General features: G+C 39.9%; 1 pseudogene; it reads left to right on the top strand.

Moving 5' to 3' along the window:
• The first annotated feature begins 1,247 nt into the window (after window positions 1–1,247).
• Window positions 1,248–15,868, top strand: part of LOC149149852 (FRIGIDA-like protein 3) — a 32,497-nt pseudogene continuing 17,876 nt past the window's right edge.

The raw sequence follows: 15,868 nt of genomic DNA, 5'->3' as shown, positions 1-15,868 counted from the left end.
AACTCGAGAGGAGTCCTTAAGATACGTCTTACAAAATTAAAAAAAATGGAACAGTTGATGCAACGCAAAAGCTTGCCATCAACATGTCAAAATATGGGAAAGAAGAGTTACAGAGTTGGCCTCTAAGTTTCGCAACAACCCAATTCTACTGTACTTGATTACCTATCATGAACTCACTTCAGGGAGTCTTTTTCATATCAACATACTCAAAGCTTCTAAAATAGAAGAAACAATTCAAAATTCATTCTCGAACCTTAAAACATTATTAAGCAAATGCATTGAAGGGATCATAACAAATTCAAGGTAGTTGATCATTGAACTTACCTTTGAACCATCTGCACTACACTGTCTGGATCTTTTACCGCAGCAGTGATATGGACATTGGATCTCTTACAGCCTCCCTTTGCTGGACAAATTCAACAGAAGACTTCCCACAGACCAACCACTATCCCGAACCTGAAAAACAAACCGCAGGGTCATCTAAACACTATCCCAGGGCTGGAAAACAAACCGCTAGGTCATCTGTTCTAAGTACGAGTTGGGTCTCTATTTCTAGATGCAATATAGTTATGGAAGTGCACTGAAAGGATTTTGAAATTAGAGTAAAGAGAATATTTCAGAATTTAGGTCCTAAATATCAACAATGCAGTGGAATTTCCTATAAAACTTGCCGCTCTATAGAGAGGTCTGGCACACGCACACCGTCGAACATGCGGTATTGGGAAGCAAAGAGATGGGGCTGTAAGAATTCCATCTCCATTCTATTTATTTCTTGGTTGCTCGCGCCTCCTACTCTCGCGTAATACGAATTCCTATAATTTCTGTTCACAAAATCAAAACCGATATTAAAATCTTAAGACCAATGAAAATAACGGGATTTATAAAAACTGCTGAAAATAGAGAACGTAGATGGTAATTAAAGTATTGAATTCAAGAATTCGCTTACAGGTCTTCGAGGAACATGACGGAAGAGATGAGCAGCCTAGGGACGTTCACAGACGTAATACGGAATTACTGATGGAATTGAATACTTCAAAATCTTCCCCATGTCCTCTCTAGATGCCGCTCTATGGAATTGAATAGTATTGAATTCTATCTATTTCTTCGCTGCTCACGGCTCCTACCCTCGCGTAATACGAATTCCTATCATTTTTGTTCACAAAATCAAATCCGATATTAAAATCTAGAGACCGATGAAACTAATGGGATTTATAAAACTGCTGAAAAACAGGAAATAGAGAACGTAGATGGTAATTAAAGTATTGAATTCGAGAATTCGCTTACAGGTCTTCGAGGAACATGACGGTGGTGATGAGCAGCCTGTAGACGTTCACAGACGCAATGCAGAATTGCTGATGGAGTTGAATGAGGCGATCGATTTCGCCCTATAGAGATGTCTGGCGCCTGCCTCCTCTCCTCTGTAGGATGTAACATCCCCTTTAGAGCAGCATTTGACTTACTTACAAAGATATATCGAATGCTAAGGGTACTGCCCAGCTAGCGAAGATGGTGGAGTTCTGGAAAACTCCAAGTGGAGCGGTTCTCCCGCTGTCTGAATCCCTTCCTTAAATAGCATAAAAGCCAAAGGTTGAGAGTAACAGCGATAGATGCATGTTTTAGCGCACAACAAAAGCAACACCTGTTCCAAATGTGCCAGATCAAGATAAAACAGAACTAAAAAGCTCGACAAAATGCAATTTTAGAACTTCAATTTAATCCCATCTTTTAATCTGATCTTTTAAGTCATCATTAATATTTTAATGAACTAAAAAGCTCGACAAAAGCAATTTTAGAACTTCAATTTAATCCCATCTTTTAATCTGATCTTTTAAGTCATCATTAATATTTTAATACAATCTTTTACGCAAAGATTAACTTTTAACGCACAACACAAGCAACCTCTCTTCCAAATGTTTTATAAAACAGAATTAAAAAGCTCGACAAAATTTAAAATTAATTTCATCTTTTAATCCTTTTTAAGTAATCATTAATATTCTAATAAATTTTTCAAGTGAAGATTAATATTTTGAATTCATCGTGTTTTTGTTTGATTGAAAAACATTCAAAAGGTGCCTATGGGTTAACATTTGTAATCGCTGAAAGTCACCTTATGTGCAATTGTACGATAATTAACATTTGTAATGGCTCAAAGTCACCTTATGTGCAATTGTACGATAATTAGTACATATAATGGACATAAGAATTATAGTTGTTTTGGTATGTAGTCAATTAACTAGGTTAGATTCATCTTAACTCGCAACCTACCAAGCCTAGAGAGATCAAATCTCTCTCTTGAGGTGCAAATCTATTTTAGAGTGAAAAGAGATTTGATCCCTCTTGGTGCTTGGTAGGTCAAGAATTAAGATGGATCTAGGCTTGTTTAATTATTCGTCTTTAAATAGACCACATTAGAGAATAACACCATGGGAAAAAAACCACGGGTTAACAATAGCATGGGAAAAAGCAATGGTTGGAGTATTTTATGTTTTTTATTTTTTATTTGTATTTCAAATTGTATTGTATTTTATAGGTCATTTGTTACCCCATAAATAAATTGTAATTAGTCAGCCACTAGGTATAGGTATCATAAGCAGGGTAAAAGTAGGGAAGAAACAACTTCTGCTCGTGCCAACGACTATTATGCCCCTGCTATGGGTCATCGATGCTCATTTATCTTTACTAAACCCTAGGGAAAACCAGGGCTTTAAAAAGTCAAGGCAAGGTCTTGAAAACCTAGTTTGTTGTGTTTAGACTAAACTAGGAACATACTCTATTGAAAGAGTATTAGGTGGTTGATGAGGTTCGTTCAAGAGGCTACGTTGACTTCTGATTCTTCCTCTATATCTTGTTGATTAAATAGCTCTCCCATTACTAAATCTCTAGTTATTGCTTTCATCAAAGTATAGTGAACAAACAACACTAGTCATAGTCATGCTTACCAAACCATCATCAGAAGTTATTGCTTACTAAAACAACTTCAAGCAAGTAGGTGCTACAGTAAATAAACAACATAATTTAAGTTAGGTGCACCCTAAATAACATTGTTTTACATACCAAAAAAAAAAGAGAAGTCAAATTAAATAGAAAAAGAAAGATCATGCATTGCTTTACATAGAAAAAAGAAAAAAAAATCAAATTAAACAAAAAAGAAAGTCTGCAGGGTATTTGTCCTTCTCTCAAATAAATAATACCTTGTTCTCAATAAGAACCAAAAGGATATTTATTCATGTGTGGATCTTTATGAATCATAGACGCTTAGATATTCATTAGCATGCAAATCCCATAGAATATATGAATTACGCATAGGCCATAGATAGAGGATATTAGCATGGAAGGCCTAAAACAAGGATAATTTAGATAAACAATAGGAGTGGCAGCATGCCCTGAGTCTAAGTCCAATATCTTAGTGACATAAATATAGTTAAACAAGAATAAGTTAGGGAAATAAATGATAAAATATTGATGGATCTATCCTCATGGTTTTAGAATGTACCACATTGTATTGCCCCACGTCACTCGAATCAAAAGCAAGGTTAAGAGAAATATTTTTTTGTGACCACGAATATCATACTCTAAACTATCAGGAAAGGGAAAAACAATTAGACTTCAAAGGGACGCCCTCATCTATGACAAGATAGAGACAATTTGCAATAGAGGCTCAGGTGTGTCTATATTTATGGGCTTACTTTATTGCTACTTTAGGGGGTATACAAAATGGCATGAATGGATATGAGTAATGTTCATACTAAGAGTCACTAAAGAAGGAATAATGTTAGATTTATCATTCTTAGGGGCCTAAACCGTACAATGTGCATAAGAATCTAGATCTCCAGGAACAATGTACACATGTCCTTAAAGTCAAAACTTGACACATAGAGCATGTACCTCACTTAAATGCATTTGAGTCCTTGCGCTCCTCTACTAATTTGAAAATTGAAGTGCACACATGCACACAGCCTCTCAGAGCACACATGCATACCAAACAAAGTATCTACAAGAAATCCTACCTCCACCTCTCAGAGCACACATGCACACCAAACAAATGATACATAAAGGTAGACAAATGCAAACTGAACAACATAAACTACACTAGACTAGAATCATACAGACATAACATGAAGCTCCAAATATACAAATCAAACGAGATTAAATAGATTACAACACAATAACACTAAGAGGAGAGGATGAGAGATGATGGAATGCCAATGCCATTGGGAATTCAAAAATGAAATTAATCAGAAGAATTGAGATCCCTTGTTCATTGCAATACCTTTCAATACCAATGCCACCTTTGGCATTTGATAAGTACTACTGATTATCTCTCTGGAACTTGATCTATCAAAGATTGTCGATTTTGTTTTCGGCAGAGGGATGGGATTGTAGTATGTGAAAAATATTCCTCTTTAAATGGAGGATGATGTGATCAAAGTTATATCTAAATAATAAAAGCACAATCCACGTTATCTAAACAACAAAAGCACAATCCATGTCATCTAAGCTACATAATCCACTTCATCTAAGTGAACATATAATCCATCAATCCACTATCATCTTAATACTAAAATTTAAATCAAAATCCACCAATCCTTTATCATCTTGTCACTAAATCTCTTAAAATAAGTTAGATTTTAAAGAAATAAGAACCAAGACCCTTTTTCCTCTCATAATGCATATCCCTAAAAGGGGGGAGGGAGAGCATAAGAGAGTTGGGCTAGACAAATAAGTTAAAATTAATTTAATAGTTAGATTTAAAATATATTGTTGATATTTATAAAGGTTATGTGAAATTTTGATGATAGGTTTGGTGTTAGTAGTTCTTAATGAATTAATTAAGAAATGAAACAAAGTGAGATTCATTGGATGTCATTATAACATTTTTATAGTTTCAATTTTCCTTCTCATTTATTGTTGTGTCATGTCTGGAACATTTGGAAGAATTTGATTGCATTCCCACTCACAAATATCCTCCTTCCCAAACAATGCTTCCATCAACTTCGATCAAAGACACATGGCTTATCAAGGGAGAATATAAGCATAGATGCCATGCATACCAATATATAAAAACTATCGCAAGTAGTGCACATCATATAGAGGAAATTCTTTAAAATACGGCTACCTTGAGGTGGTGTGTTGTAGATGGAGCTTAAATTAATCTCACGCATGTGTGGGTGTGTACACTATTTTAAGTGTCTTTTCGTCTCAAGTTGTATGGGTTGGTTTCATGAAAGATGACTTTTTTTCTTTTGTATGTAGAGAGCCTTGAACACCTGGTCATGCAAACTATCCATATGGCGAGAATATGGGTCAATTTGGAGATAGGAGGAGTAAGACAATGTGAGGAGTAAGACAATGTTCCTATGTCAAAGAAACACAATTTGGTGACAATAACTTCCCCTTCATCCCACTAGACTTTGCAAGGGTTTGTTATCTCTCCCTATTGATCAAGCATTTCATTCTCAATTGGAACAATGAATTTTCATTATGATGCAAATTCTCTTCCCAACTCTAGTTGAAGGAAGAAAAATTATAATATAGTACGGTGACCTTATTTGAATAGACATACTTTAGGGTCTTCACGACATTCTCCTTTGACTAAGGACTAACCTAGGTAGATTTCATTGAATTTGAACAATAGCCTATGTTCTAAATTGAAAATAATAATTCCTAGGTAGTTTAGTCACTGGGTTATTACTTTAGCTAATCATGATGGGTGTAGAGGTTCTTCAGAGGATCGAAATTTAAAAATTGATCTCCATGTTTCCAAAAGTCATTGTGAAAAAATGAATTATGACAAATTGTAATAAAACTTCCTCTTGGAAATGTAACTAGGTTTAGTCTTCATAATTATCATTGTACTTGTCTCGTTATATTTTTATGTAAAAGCAAAAGAAGACAAATAAATTATTATTATTATTATTATTATTATTAGTTAAAGTGTGTTCTTCATGCTTTTAGGGTTAAATGAGTCAATAAGAAAATTTGTCATGAGTCAAAGTCCCATGTGGACTACTTGTAAGAAAAGAATTTTTTATTTTGAGTTAAAAGAGACTATTTTTGTCACCACAAGACCAAGTTGGCCCTCCAGATGGACAAGTTGACCCGCCCATGAGATGTGTCTCTTCATATGGTTGAACAACTATATATTGGTAACTATGCTCCACTTTTTGGCAACTAATTTGATTTATTTGCACGCAAGAAGAAGAAAAATAACTAAGTAAAGAGAGAGAGAGAGCAAAGTCAAAAGAAAGAGAAAGGTTTGTTTTTTGCACCAATATGTCCACATGTGTGAGATTTTCTTTGGTATTTCAGAGCTGGTATAAGGTCAAAATTGCAGGGCCTGAAATTTCAAGAAAAGGCCGAAATTTTAGGAAGTGACTAGGATTCAGAGATTTGAACAACATTGACTTTTGTTGACTATGATTTGTTGAAGATGGCTTGAAGGAGGGTTGACTTGGGTCAATGTGGTAGTCTTTGTCTTGGTATTGGGACTTGGATATCTCACTTTGATCTGATTTTATAAGAAGATATATTTTTTGGGTTTTCCCCTTTGTGGGATTTTTGCCCTGTATTGGAGCTTAATTTCTTGTGTTCTTATCTCGTGTGATCTTCATGTTTTTGTACCTTTGGTAATTGCTTGATGAAAGAAGAAAACATTAAAATCTAATAAAGAAACCATGAAATTCACAAATAATTATCAAGTAAGAGAAACCAACCCTAATGTGCATGCACTATGATTTCTCAACATGGTATCACAAGTAAGGTGAAGGGAGGCACGTAGTTTGAAGATCACTTTCAGTTGGCTTATTTGAAAACAAAGGAGTCTGAATCATATTTTCTGAGTTGAAGTCTGAATTCTAATATTTGTGGGAAACCAAAATTATACCTTTGTGATCCTTGAAGTTGATCTCTATAATACAAGAACAAAAGACCAAATAAGTTGAATAAGACTACTTGCTTACCCATCTGTATGAAGAAGCTCAAATTTTTCTCTCAATTAATAGACCAGAAGTTTGAGGTCCAAGTTTATATACTACAAATCAACAAATCTGAATTTATTGCCCAATGAAAAAAAAACAAGAGTCTGAGCATACTATACAAGTTCGAATTTATTTCTCTCTATGAAAAATCCAAGTTATGTATATACCTCTGTCATAGACCGAATATATATTCTCTCTAGAATCTCAAGCAAGTCCAAGTTTGTCACCACTATGAAAGCAACCAATAACAACTTCAAGTCCATGTAAGAGTAACTAGAAGTCTATGTTATAAGAAAGGAGGCCAAAATCATATTAAGAACAAAACCCTGATTTATTATGCTTCGTTGAGGTTACAAGCTACTATTTTTGGAACCAAAGACTAGCATGTGATTATGTATAGAAGAACAAGATGATTCATCTCCCAACTGATGCGAAGGAAATCTATTTTTGTTCATTAAAAGGATCAATATATTTTGGAAGTTGAACGAAACGTGGAAGAATGCTTTATATCTTGTAGTACAGAAGAATTTTTTCTTAAAGACCAAATATTTCTAGAATTCATGACTAGTGCCCTAGTTTGAAGACCGAGAGCTCTATGGAAGAACTATATGAATCTTACATCTATATATGTAAAAAAAAGTACCATTACAAGATATATTAAGCATTAGTACATAAAGTTGCCATGCTATCAAGACTCCTATACATAATAGAAGAATGAAATACACCAAGAAGTCGACCTACATTAAAGCTTGAAAGATGAAGGACACTGCAAACAGCCCAAGGACATCTATGTGGTTCACATTCGAGGACTGAGATCAATATCAAGACCTGGTTGTAGAAGTAAATTAGATGAGAAGACCAATTTTTCAAATAGTCTCCAGGAGATTCAATATAGTACCATATTTGAAAGACTACAAGGATGAACATGTATTAGAGGTACGTATAATCTTTACAATGACCTATGCCAACTATAGTAGATATAATGTTGAGTCTTTGAGATCGTGAGTACTAGGCTAACATAGAAAAATGGACATATAAAAATTGCTCATATGTTATCATACCAAGTAGTTCATTGCAAAAGTGTAGGTCATGACAATGATTATTTGATAAATAGTAAAAGGGTTTGCATAAATATATATTAGAGAGACCGTGACATACAAGAGGTTGCTAACATGCATGTGAAGACTAGATGGGTAAAAGACATTTTAATAGTATCTTTAGGGTTTTGTAGTTCTTGAATAACGAAGAATCTAGGGCTTGTAAACCCTAGAAAAATTATGAATTAGAAAACCCTAACTAATTGTTTCTATTGTAAAAAAAAGAAGGAAAATATAGTTCTTGAGAATGACAGGAATAACATCATGCTTATGTAAAGACAAGATGAAAAGGTTCAAGTTTAGGAGGGAGCTAACTCTCCACAAAAGGATAAATATTCTATACCTAATTTCTCCAATTATTACTATTGCCATTTTGTTTATGCACTTTACCTTTTTTTCTTTCATAGCCTCTAATAAAGGTTGCAGGTCGAGACAAGATCTATCTAAGCTTGACCAACATAGGGAATATTTGGAAGAGCATAGCAAAGCATGAAGACAAAAAGAGAGTATGCATCAAAAGGAAGTCAATTAGATGGTAGCCTGAAAGCAAGATTTAAATGGTAAGAAGTTTACCTGTCTTAGGTGGAAAGATGAAGTTGTTAGATCCTGAATAAGATACAATACTACTTGAAGTTTAGCAATAAGTTTATGATCAAAAGAGAAGATGAAAAATCAATGACAAGACCCTTTGACAAGAAATTGAAGAGATATGATATCGTTGCACCGACCGCTGATTGAGGAACACATTGTTTGATAGTACTAATGTTGATGATGATTGAAAGTTGATATAATATCTTTGAAGAGTGGTGGGCTCCAGTATTGTAGCAATAATGCTACAACTCCTGGAACTCCCTTCTTTAATTTTATCAACCCGGTAGTTCGTAACAAACTTGGAAGCGACGATGTTGTATGCACAAGTACTAGCTCTTGCCGCAGCTGTCACTTGGTCAGCTGGCACAAGTCCGCTAGGGGCTTAAGCCAACTTCTATGAGTTTTTAGAAGAAGCTTTTTAACTGATGGATGAAAGCTAACTCAAAGGAAGCTAATCTACTTGCGGAAAGAGACTGAAAGCCAAGAAGTAACGCAAACCCTAGCAAACCCTAATTCTACCAACTAACCCTACTGGTGCAAAGGAAAGGATGCAAACTATTGAAAAAGATGCCATTACTTCTACAAAGGCAAAATGCACATGCCTATGCTATCTCTATCTGAAGAACACATCTTTTTGTATTTTTGAATAAGTTTTTGAATTATCATGTGTGTGCTTTTAACTGGCTTTTTATTGTGCAGGGGTAGATCAAGAGGAGAAATGCTTGGGAAAGGTTGGGAAGGTTCAGAGAGGGTCTAAGGGGTCCCTAACACCCTTCCAGAGAGTTTCACAAAGTTTGGATATCAAGAAACCTCATTTGTGAGCTTCTACAGGAAGTCTACAGGGGTTCTACAGGATGTTTCAGAATTTCTACAGGATGTTCAGAAATTTCTACAGGATGTTCAGAAATTTCTACAGGATGTTCTACGATTGGATTTTGGATTATGGGTGAGTGAAAGAGGATGCATGAATGGATAGGGAGGTAGGATAGGGGTCTGCAATGACTTAGTGACAGAGAGATGAAGTGATGAGAGGGTGTGGAAAGCTAGCTTGTCTTAAAGAGGGCAGAGGCAATGGAAGGCCAAGAAGGTAGGGTGACGTGGGCAAAAGAGTAGTTGTGAGACGAGGGACCTAACTTGGAGGTGGAGCAATTGGCCTGGACGAAGCTTAGATGGACGAGAGAGTGATGGAGATGCACCGCACAGTGTATACTTAACCAAATCAACCACGTCCTGCACACAATCAAAACATTAACTGATCTATCCTAACGGTTAATGAAACCAATGAACAACAACTTTATTCCTAAAGAGAACCATGTACAGCACTTAAGTAAAGAAACATTCCAAAAGATCTGAACGCATGACTAACTCCTACAAACGAAAACATTTCACCAGAGATTGCACGAGTGAGCAAACTAGTGTTTTTGTTGGGCAGCACTGTCTGCAATTCCAGCCCCTAGGAAGAGGTGAAAATGAGAGTGCAGGCAACCCTTTTCTGGAGATTTTATCAATTCTTATCTCATTACTCTATTCTAGACATCTGAAGCAACTCTATTTTTCAACAATGACCTACTTAACCACACAACGAAATCCAACTCAACAAACTGCGTTTCAAATGCATACAAGGAAAATCATAATGCTGAAAGGAAAGATATCAATACAAAGAAGGAGGCCCTAGGCTCTCAGGTTGGGCCCAACCCCGAGAGCTATGGCTCCTCTAGAAACTCAGAGCTGAGATCAAATCTGACTGCTTCCCATTAAAAAATAATAATCATAAGTCAAGAGTTATGCCAATAATGGCTACAAAAGAACAAAACAGAGCTGGCAGCTCGTAGTGCAGAATGTGCAAAAGTTTTTCCAAAAGTCCCCCTCGAAGGCTGAAGCCTTATCATTTATACATCACGAGGCCCAAGCTGGCCTCCTAAATCTATGGGACTTGGCTGACCAAACTGGGAGTGAACAGCTGCTTCCACAAAATCTGTTTGGCTGCCTTCTAGATCCGGTTTTGGTGGCTTTTGGAGCTCGGAGTTGGGGGTGAAGATCCCGAGGAAGGCTATTTAATTCCGTGGACAACCCCCCTACGAATCCTCAACCCCAGCTTGGCTATCTCCTAGCCCTTGTCTGCTCGGTTTTGCTCCAACATGTGTCAAAAAATCCTGAAATGAGCACATGTTAGCCACCTAGGAATAGTGACTACCCTTATTCATACAAATGACATAAACATACTAAAAAATGATGCATAAGTTATGAAAAATGAAGGATTGAGAAAGGGTAGTTAGGCCAAATGAGCCCAAAATGTTACCAAATTCGGGGCTCATCATCACCCCCCAGCTAAAATGATTGCTCATCCCTGAGCAACTAATCCAGCTCCTCGTCCTTCATTGCTTTCACCGCCACTCTCACATCCCAGGCTTCTGAAGTAGTATCCTCCTCACTGACATGGAACCCAGCCTTCCTTTCCACCTCTTCCCAGTGCTTATGCTCTTCTTTCTCTGTGCTGCCTTCCATCAATCCTAAAAGCAAAGGTGGGCTTAGCTTGAGGCCAATCCAGCTGGCTTGGAGGTTCTGTATGGACTTCTTGTAGAGGGGCACCCGTACTAGAGCTTCCCTCATTCGAGTTGGAGTGTGATATTCCCTGATTTTGAGGTTGTGGGACAATGTGTTCCACCGGCGGGTGCAAGCATGAACACAATTGTCCCCTAATAGTCGCTCCATATCCTCGAAATGTGCTATAGCCTGAGCCTGCTGATCCATGTATTTCAATAAAGCTTGAGAGTCGGTTGCTAAGTGTTGGTGGGCTGATATCAATGCAGTGGGGTCCCCTGGCTCTGCTCTAATCAGCAGTGGCTCATGTAACTCTCGGTTCATGACCTCTTTGACCTCTGCTGCTCTCTTTTCTTCATGGTTCAACCATGAGGAAAATGCCATCAACTGCATATCTCCCACGACTGTGTTGGGATCTCATGAAGTCACATTAGGAAGGGCCAAATTATGGAGATAGAACTTCGATAGCTTGGCCTTGTCCTCTGATGAACTGCTATTGCATAACTCTGTGAACTGCTGGGGGTCTTGGATTTGGGAGATACCCCTCTGTGCTAATGCATTAATTTGGAATTGCAGCCACTGGTCCCGTAGGTATAGGCCATAAGATTTGGCCGGTTGTCTACATTGTAGAGCATCCATGGCCCAACTGGCCATGCAGGCCAGTTGTGCCTCTTTTTGTTGCAACTGCTGTTTGAGAGCTTGTATCTCGATTTGTGCTTGCAATTCCCTTTCCTGTAGATGCTGGTTTAGTTCCCCAAGACCAACTTGCAGTCCTTCTTTGCCTTGAGGTTCTGCTGTAGTGTCCTCTGATGCTGTGCCCCTTTCTTTCCTCTGTTCCTGTAGCTGCAGTTTGAGTTTCTCATTCTCTTCCTGTAGGAATACCCGCTGGCAGTTTCCCACGTGTTTTGCCATAGCTAATTCTCTTCTTGCCTCCTTGAGTTGTTCCTCCAAGGGGCCTATATCTGCTACTCCTTTAGATTTAGCTATCCTCATCCACGTGTGGGTTCTCACTCTTTCTTCCTCCAACGCAAAGAAAAGCGGCACTGTGAATTTTTGTGGAATAATTTTTCCAGCCTCCAAAAAGTTATAATACGAGCTCAAGCTTGGCTGGGGACTAGGTTCTGGAATGTGCTCTACCTCTTCTTCCCTCCGTGGCTCTCCTCCGTCTTCCCTTGGTGGTGATGTGGTTGCCTCTCCCTCCATTCTTTCGGTCTCCTTGAGCCTGGCCAATGTTTCCTGTAGAACGGCCTCAGCATCCTGTAGCGGGGTTTTTGAAGCCAACCTTTCCATTCTCTCCTTCCAAGCAGTTGTCTTCGGGCTCCCCCGCTCATAAGTGACTGATATTTTTGAGGGGGACCTCTCCCTTGGCGAGGTAGGGGTGTCTTCTATGGTAATTGGGTCGCTGGATGGAGGTTGGGGCCTGCCTGTTTTGATTCTTACACTTCTCCTTGCTTTGAAATACAGAGGGGTCTCCCTCTTTCGTTTTTCCTTTGGCTTGGGAGGGGTACTTAGGGTGGCCAGCACAGTTGCTGCCTCCCTAGCAAGGATTTCGGCCGTCTTCCCCTTCTGTGTTCCTTTCTCAGGACTTCCTGTAGAAAGCCTTGTAGCGGCTGATTTCTGGCTTCCTGTAGAAGCCGTTTTTGATTTTCCTGTAGAAACAGGTGGCACCGTTTTAGCCTGCTTGGCTGAGGGTGCTTTGTCTTTTGACTTTGCTGAGGCTGCCTTAGAGGTGCCTTCACTGACGTGGACTTGTTCAGTCCTTCCCACCCTGCTCTGTAACCTTTTCTCCCTGGGTGTTAATGTGGGTTTGTCATCCTCTGTTTTGGCAGCCTGGTGTTTCTCTTGTTTCCCCTTGTGTTCTTTCTTTGGTGCTTTGGCCATGGTTTCTTGGCCTTTTCCTTTCTTCTCTGCTTGAATTGGTTCCTTCTCCTCGCTGCTGGAGGAGGTGAGCTCCTCAGCCAAAATTTTGATGTCATCATCCTTAGTCAAGTTTCGAAAGGCTTCCCATGAGAGAGGGACGGTGTATGTGTGGAGTGCATCCTCCACGAGGAGCTTAATGAGCCCATGATGGGCTACCTGGTCTGGCATTCCCTCTCGTAACTTGGTTGCACATTCAGTCATGGACTGCAGGAGGAAGTAAGGAATACTCAACTTGTTTTTTGAGGATAGGTCCATTTGGTGCCTAAGTTCTGTGAGCAGCCGGAAATGGTATCCATACACGATGTTGAATCGCCCCTCGCACGTGATATACTTCATAATTTGGAGGCTGACCTCACTCCAGAGCGGCTGTAGGCTGGCTCTTCGAACTCCGTTCTTGTCCTCTGAGAATTGCTCCTCCGGCAGAAAGAACTCCTTCTTAGCCTTCTGGCCCAGTTTTCTCTCCTCCTTATCCCACGGTACCCCCATCGGGAGATCAGTGACTCTGCTGATGAACTGTGGGGTGAGTCTGAGGTTCAAACCTCTGAAATTGACAACGGCCAGCATTTTTTATTTTGGCTTCAAAGCTCGCATGAATTCTTCTGCCACCTCGTCATCGTAACCTTGAAGCTTGTCGCAGAACGACATCCACCGTGCACGAGAAAACAGGTCTACCACCTCAGGGTTTTCCCGTAGCTTCTTTGAGTCTGTCGGTTCTTTCCTAATGAACCCACCCGGCATGGTGAAAGCTTGCTGTGTTAGCCGGAGCTGGCTGGCGCGTATAAAAAGATGGACCTTTGGGATTTCCTTAGACAGAGCGCAGAATTACGCCTCTGTCATGCACACAGTTTGTGAATTCACGACTATCTACAGGTGAGCCTTGACAGTGGCTCAATTATGAACCAAATCCTGTAGAAAACCCCGCATATACACTACGACGACAATTCTCATGCAGAAGTAAGACGACGCTTGCAAATTCATGCGCAGACTGTAATTCTACTTTTTTAGGACGTCGACTTCGCCACCCTTCGAACCAATTGCATGGGAGGACTAGGTTCAGGCTTACCTCGTTCCAACTTGCCACCTTTGACGTGAATAGATTAATTTCCTCCGTAGCGGTGAGCTTCCTGTAGCACAGCTTCTTGTAGAAGTCGTGCATGGGTTCTGGAGAGCACGTCAGTGGTTCTGGGCCTTCTATGCAACCACCGGACATTTGAACAGGCCGAGGACTCGGAGTAACAGTCTTCAGGAAATTTCGGATGCTTACTCGACTGCAAAGCGGTTGAGGATAAATGAGTGGAGTGCCATACGCGATCTAGCCGGTGGATTTGAATCCCTGCGGAACTCGTGGCGCGGGGGTGAGCTGTCCCTGCCGGACCGTTGGACGACGTCACCTGTTATCATTCCACTGTAAGTCTGCCTGACCGCCGAATCATTCCCTGCATATCTACCGCCGCCATTTCTGTTAGATCGCCGCTTCTCCCCGACTGGACGCTTCCCACGTGTCCATTTCCTGTCTTGTTTGACACAACCAACGCTTTCCGAATCGGACGAGACCATCAGACTGGTCGTGGTGGCCAGTTGAATGGCTACCCGACTGGCTCAACCCATTCATTTCCATACTCGCACACATTTTAGAGCATTGTTCATGTAATTTGACGAAAAAGGGTGAGGCACTTACCTGTGCGGCCGCGACGTTATTTTCATGCTTTAGGACGAGGGTGACGGATCCGCTTGCTGCTGCTTCATGCACAGGCACGGGAGTTCCTTCTTGCCGACTGCTGCTGGTTACGAGACCGGTTGCCTGGCTGCGGATGGTGCATGCGCCAGCTTTATGAGTTGCAGGTGCCTTCATGGTGTATGCTCTAGCCGGATCAACTGCTACAGGATTCTTGTAGGATATCCTGTAGCCGTTTCTCCTCCTAGGGTGCATGCCGAAACGGTGGAATCACGGTCACGATTGCAGTGTCCTCGGATTGCTTTGATAAGTAGCGCATTGGACCTCTGCATACTTTATTCCATTTGAGAATTGTTTCTTCTGAGAATCCAACGTTCTGATTTGACTGTGCAGGTATTTCCATTGTATGGCAGCAGGGGTGGTAGAAGGAGGCGACAGTAGTGGGTGATGGAGAAAAACATTGGTTGCATGCCTCCTTATTGGACTTCGGGCTTCAAATTATTCCACATAGTCAGTCCTGGGCCGTCCACAGATTCTACAAGAAGTTTCCTGTAGAAATACAGAACTTCCTGTAGAAAGTCCTGTAGCTTCCTGTAGAAGGCTAAACTGTGATCAAATCGTGCCCAGACCTTGGAAGAGATGAGTGTTTCTGGAGGGAGTGTTGGTGAGGTCACCTGGTAGCATAGTAGGGACCCTTGTCCTTGAGTTGAGAGACCTCCTTTTCTGCATGGAATACCTGCAACCTGCATGAATTGTCAAATCTTGAGCCTGTTTTCCTGTTTCTGCTTCCTTCTTTTCTGTTTTCTTTTTCTTTGTTTGTTTTTTCTTTCTTCTTTTTCTTTTTTTTTTTTTTTTGAAAGACAGCAGGGGCGCCTCAGTGAGGTTTTCACCCCTACCATCTGCCTTGAGCGCCTTAGAGAGGTTTTCACCCAAGGGTCTTTTTTTTTTATTCAAAAATTTTCAGAAAGATAGCAGGGGTGCCTCAATGAGGTTTTCACCCCTACCATCTGCCTTGGGAGCCTCAGAAAGGTTTTCACCCAAGGATCTTTATTTTTTCTTCTTTTTTC

This window comes from Pinus tabuliformis, chromosome 9 (genome assembly GCF_031772625.1).
Source record: "Pinus tabuliformis cultivar Carrire ecotype Pingquan chromosome 9, CPIR1, whole genome shotgun sequence".
In the NCBI taxonomy this organism is placed as follows: Eukaryota; Viridiplantae; Streptophyta; class Pinopsida; order Pinales; family Pinaceae; genus Pinus; species Pinus tabuliformis.
Note: the sequence above shows the minus strand (reverse complement) of the source record. Positions and strands in the feature narration are given on the sequence as shown.